This window comes from Dipodomys ordii, unplaced genomic scaffold (assembly GCF_000151885.1).
Source record: "Dipodomys ordii isolate 6190 unplaced genomic scaffold, Dord_2.0 Scaffold47, whole genome shotgun sequence".
Lineage (NCBI taxonomy): Eukaryota > Metazoa > Chordata > Mammalia > Rodentia > Heteromyidae > Dipodomys > Dipodomys ordii.
The window spans coordinates 10,727,994-10,733,231 of NW_012267263.1; the positions used below are offsets into that span (position 1 = coordinate 10,727,994).

Sequence of the window (5,238 nt, forward strand, 5' to 3'; positions counted from 1 at the left end):
TTGCTGTGTGAGAGAAGGCTCACAGGGCACTGGCACTTTTGAATCCTTTGAAGTCAGGGCCTAGGCACTATCTCTGAGCTTCTTTTGCTCAAGGCTAGCACTCTACCACTTGTACCACAGCTCTACTCCTACTTTTTGGTGATTAATTGGAGATAAGAGTCTCGTGGACTTTCCTGCGCAGGCTGGCTTTGAACCATGATCCTCATATCTCAGCTTCCTGAGTAGCTAGGATTTTAGGAGTAAGTTACCAGCACCTGACCTTTGAGTCTTTTTTTTTCCAGTCATGAGGCTTGAACTCTGGGCCTGGGAGCTGTTCCTGAGCTCTTCAGCTCAAGGCAAGCACTCTACCACTTTAGCCATAGCACCACTTCCAATTTTCTATAGTTAATTGAAGATAAGAGTCTCACAGACTTTCCTGCCCAGGCTGGCTTAGAACTGTTATCCTCAGATCTCAACATCCTGAGTAGCTAGGATTACAGGTGTGAATCACCAGCACCTGGCCTGGCCTTTGAATCTTTTTTCTTCTTTTTTTTTTGGCCTTTGAATCTTAAAGGGGCTTATTGTGGTTTTATTGCCCAATCTGCCAGACCCTAGTCTCTTCTCACATTCTTCCAAATTATTTTTGTATCTTTGTAAGAAATCAGTTGGTGTATTTCTGTGGGTCAATTTTTTTCACAGCTTTGAGTATAATTGACATGTAGTGTACAGATATTTTAAGGTATACAATTTGGCAAGTTTTGGCCTGTGTGTACACCTGTGTAGTGTACAGATATTTTAAGGTATACAATTTGGCAAGTTTTGGCCTGTGTGTACACCTGTGTAGTGTACAGATATTTTAAGGTATACAATTTGGCAAGTTTTGGCCTGTGTGTACACCTGTGTAGTGTACAGATATTTTAAGGTATACAATTTGGCAAGTTTTGGCCTGTGTGTACACCTGTGTAGTGTACAGATATTTTAAGGTATACAATTTGGCAAGTTTTGGCCTGTGTGTACACCTGTGAAATCATTATTTTAATCAAGATAATGAGCATATGGGCAGGGAAGGTGGCTCAGTGCTTGCCTTGCATGCATGAGGCCCTGGGTTCGATTCCTCAGCACCACATAAGCAAAAAGAAAAAAAGCCGGAAGTGGCGCTGTGGCTCAGGTGGTAGAGAGCTAGCCTTGAGCTGAAGAGCTGAGGGATAGCGCCCAGGCCCCACAACTGGACGCAAAAAAAAAGATAATGAGCATAGCCAAGAGTTTCTTAATGTATATAGTGGTAATCTCTCCTTTTCCTCTTTTCCCTGCAGGTAATCACTGTGCTAATTTATGTCACTGGAAAGGGTGTGTGTGTGTGTGTGTGTGTGTGTGTGTGTGTGTGTGTGTGTGTGTTTAGTGTTTGTACTAGGGCTTGAATTCAGGGTCTCATGCTCTTGCTTGTTTTAGTTTTTCCATACAAGGCTAGTGCTCTACCACTTTAGCCACAGCTCCACTTCCAGCTTTCTGGTGGTTAATTGGAGATAAGAGTCTCATGAACTTTACTGCCGTGGCCGGCTTGAACTGACACTTTCAGATCTCAGGCTCCTGAGTAAGTAGGATTATAGATATGAACCTCCAGAGTCCAGATAAAATGTTTCAAATTTTCAAGCATTTCAGATTTTAAATTATGGATACTTAACCTGTACCTCAATTTTGTTTATCTATTCATCTGTTAGTAAACACTTGATTTGCTTTCAGTTTTAGCTATTGCAAATAACACTTGTAATGACACATGTATACAAGACTTTCTGTAGATAGATATATGCTTTATTTTTTTCTCTTTTTTCAGTGGTGGGGTCATACTCAGGGCCTCATGTGTGTTGGGCAAGTGCTATTCTACTCACTTGAGAATATATGTTTTCCTTGGTGTACATAACTTAGAGAAGAGTAGATGAATCATTTCATAGGTATATGATTAACTTTTTTGATATAACCATCAAACTGTTTAAACCATTTGCACTCCTGCCAGCTCTGTGAGAGACTTCAGTTCATTGGCATCCTCAGCAGCATTATTGTTTTTTGTTTTTGTTTGTGTTTGTGTTTTGTCAGTCATGGAGCTTGAACTCTGGGCCTGGGCGCTGTCCCTCAGCTCTTCAGCTCAAGGCGAGCACTCTACCACTTGAGCCACAGTGCCACTTCTGGTTTTCTGGTAGTTAATTGGAAATAAGAGTCTTACAGACTTTCCTGCCCAGGCTGCCTTTGAACCACATTCGTCAGATCTCAGTCTTCTGAGTAGCTAGGATTACAGGTGTGAGCCACTGGTTCCTGGCTTTCAGCAGCATTTTTATAGATATTCTTTTTAATTTAAGCCATCTTCATGTGTATGTTAGTATGTTTTATGATGGTATTAATTCACATGTACCTAATGACAATGACAATGTATGTCTTTTTTTGAAGAAGTGCCTGTTCAAATCTTTGGTCAATTATATATTGATTTATTCATTGAGTTTATTTTCTTATTAAAAATTGAGAGTATATTTTTCAATACAAATCTTTTATCAGCTGTATGCTTTGCAGACAATTTTTTGAGTCTATAAATTGTCTTTTATTGTTTTGTCTTTTTATTTCTTTGTTTTTGCCATACTAGGGTTTGAACTTAGAGTCCTATGCTTGCTAGGCAGGTGTTCCACCACTTGAGCTATGACTCTAGCCCCAAAATATACAGACAGAGAGAGAGAGAGAGAGAAAGAGAGAGAGGGGCACGGGGGGGGGAAGATACTGGGATCAAACCTAGGGTTTTCTCGACCATATTAAGGAAGTGCCCTAACAATGAACTACTTCTCCACTCTCAACAGATTTTTTTTGTAGTATAGAATTTGAACTCAGGGCCTCCTTGTATGTGCTATGCAGGTACCTTATCACTTGAGCCTCCTATCCTAACTGCCTTGTGTTTCAAAGAGCAAAAGTTTGTTTTTGATTTTTATAAAGTTCAATTTATTTTGAATGGATTTTGCTTTTTATGTCATCTAAGCAATCATTGCCTAACTGAAGATCATAAATTTTTTCCTCCTAAATGTTCTCTAAGGACTTTTTAAAATCTTAGTTTTTATATTTAGGACTATGATCTATTTTGAGTTAACTTTGTATATGACATATGTATATCTAGTTGTTGCAGCAACATTTATTGGAAAGGTTATTCTTTTTCCAGTGAATTGCCTTTTTACCATTGATTAAAAAATAGCAGTTGTCTGTTTTTGTGTGTATATTTTTAGACACTATCCTGTTCCATAACTATATTTATTTGACACTAATATGCACAATCGAATATAATGTAGCTTCATAGTAAGCATTAAAACCAACAGCTTTATAATAACTATTAATATTAAGTGGTTTCAGCTTTCTTGTTTTTTAAGTGGTTTCAACTTTCTAAATGTGTTCTTTTATTAAAGTAATTTGGGCTCTTTTGGGTCATTTACATTCCTATTTGAATTTTAGAATCAGTGTGTGGGTTTTCATAGAGAAAATCTTTTGGAGGTCTGAAAGAGATTTTACTGAATCTGACTCAATTAGGAAAAAACGTCATCTGAACAATACTGACTCCTCTGACAATATGAATAAGGCACAAATCTCTTTATGTAGATTTGCTTTAGTTTCCGTTGTAGATTATTGTTTCCAACAAAAAGCATTTCAGGCATCTTTTGTCTGATTTATCCATAAGTATTAACATTTTATTGCTTTGTTTTTGAATTAACATACATTTGTAATGCTGAGGAGGTTTCATTGTGATATTTTCATACACTCAGTAAACTTTGCACAAATTCACTCCCCACCATATTTACATGTTGTAAATGCTAAGTTATTTATTTAACTACTCAGCAATCTGTCTTCATTTCGAGGGGTATGGGGGGCAGTGTTAATATCTGCCTTCCTTGCTGTTGCCCCTGCCACCCAGGGCTCCATGGAGTTCAGAGTCCTCTATTGGAGAGGCCCTGACACATGTTCTGGAGGAGGATAAGCCCTGGTAGCTTGCTTGTCTTTTTTATAGTGGCCAGGAACACAGGCTCCAGTACTCACAGCTCCATTATGTCCACAGCTGCTCTTGCAGGGTAGTGGGGAATGACGGTGTTCCCCAACCTCAGCAGCCAGAAAGCCTCTGTAATTAGTCTTCCAGGGTAGCACCAGAGAAGCAGCTTAAAGCAAGGGCTTCTGACTGAGGGCAGGGCTGGTGGGAAAGCTGGGCCGGGGCTGCAGTAGTGGTGGTTATTATATAGGCTCAGTGTAGAGATGTGGATGGCCATGTTTTCCTCAGACTCCCTGGCATTTCCGAGTCACTGCCCTCTCCAGGTAGCATACTCAAGGCCCCATGGGAGAAGGATGTGTATGTGTGTGTGTGGGGGGGGGGGGAATTCCAGAGGCTGCTGTAGGATCATTAAGATTCAAGGTCCTGTGGACCAAGGGGTCATAAATGATATTTTATGTTTTCAATTTCAATCACCCTTTTAGTAGAGAAGCAAAAATATTTTTTGTATATTAAGATTGTAATCTGAAACTTTGTTAAACCTTATTTAGCTCAAGAACCTTTTTTTTAGTTGAAACTGTTTTTTTGCATACAAGCAGTTATCCGAAAATACTTCTTCTTTTACAATTTGATTGTATGTCCATTTCATGTCCAGTTAGTCAGGTGGTCTGTATATGTTAAGCAATTAGCCTAAGTCTTTTCCCCTAAATCTGTAAATGTATTGACATTCATTTATTCCCTTCTTCTCCTTAGTATTTTTGTTGTTGTTGTTCATGAGGCTTGAACCCAGGGCTTGGGTGTTGTCCCTGAGCTCTTTTGGCTCAAGGATAGCCTTCTATGGCTTTGAACCACAGCACCACTTCCGGTTTTCTGATAGTTAATTGAGATGGTCTCATGGACTGTCCTGCCTAGGTTGGTTGGTTTTGAATCGCAATCCAGAGATTTCAGCCTCCTGAGTAGCTAGGATTATAGGTATGAGCCACTGGTGCTCAGCTTTATCCAGCGTTTTTATCTCAGATATTACAATTTTCATGTTTAGAAACTCAGTTTTCCTCTTTGTAATATCTTGCATGCCTGTATATCACTTTTTGACCAGTTAGAAATGATAGAGTGATAGTTATAGTTCAGTTTAATTCTTTTTAAAATTTCTTATACTTAGTTTTCTTTTTTTTTAATTGTGAAAAAACCATACAGAGGGGTTACAATTACATGGGCAAGATAATGAGTACATTTCTTTTTTTTGGGGGGGGGGTCCAGTC

The 5,238-nt window shown here is 39.0% G+C and overlaps 1 pseudogene; it reads right to left on the bottom strand.

Annotated features, from left to right (window-relative positions):
• Positions 1-4,031: 4,031 nt before the first annotated feature.
• Positions 4,032-4,259, bottom strand: LOC105988226 (annotated as a pseudogene).
• Between the last annotated feature and the right edge of the window lie 979 nt (positions 4,260-5,238).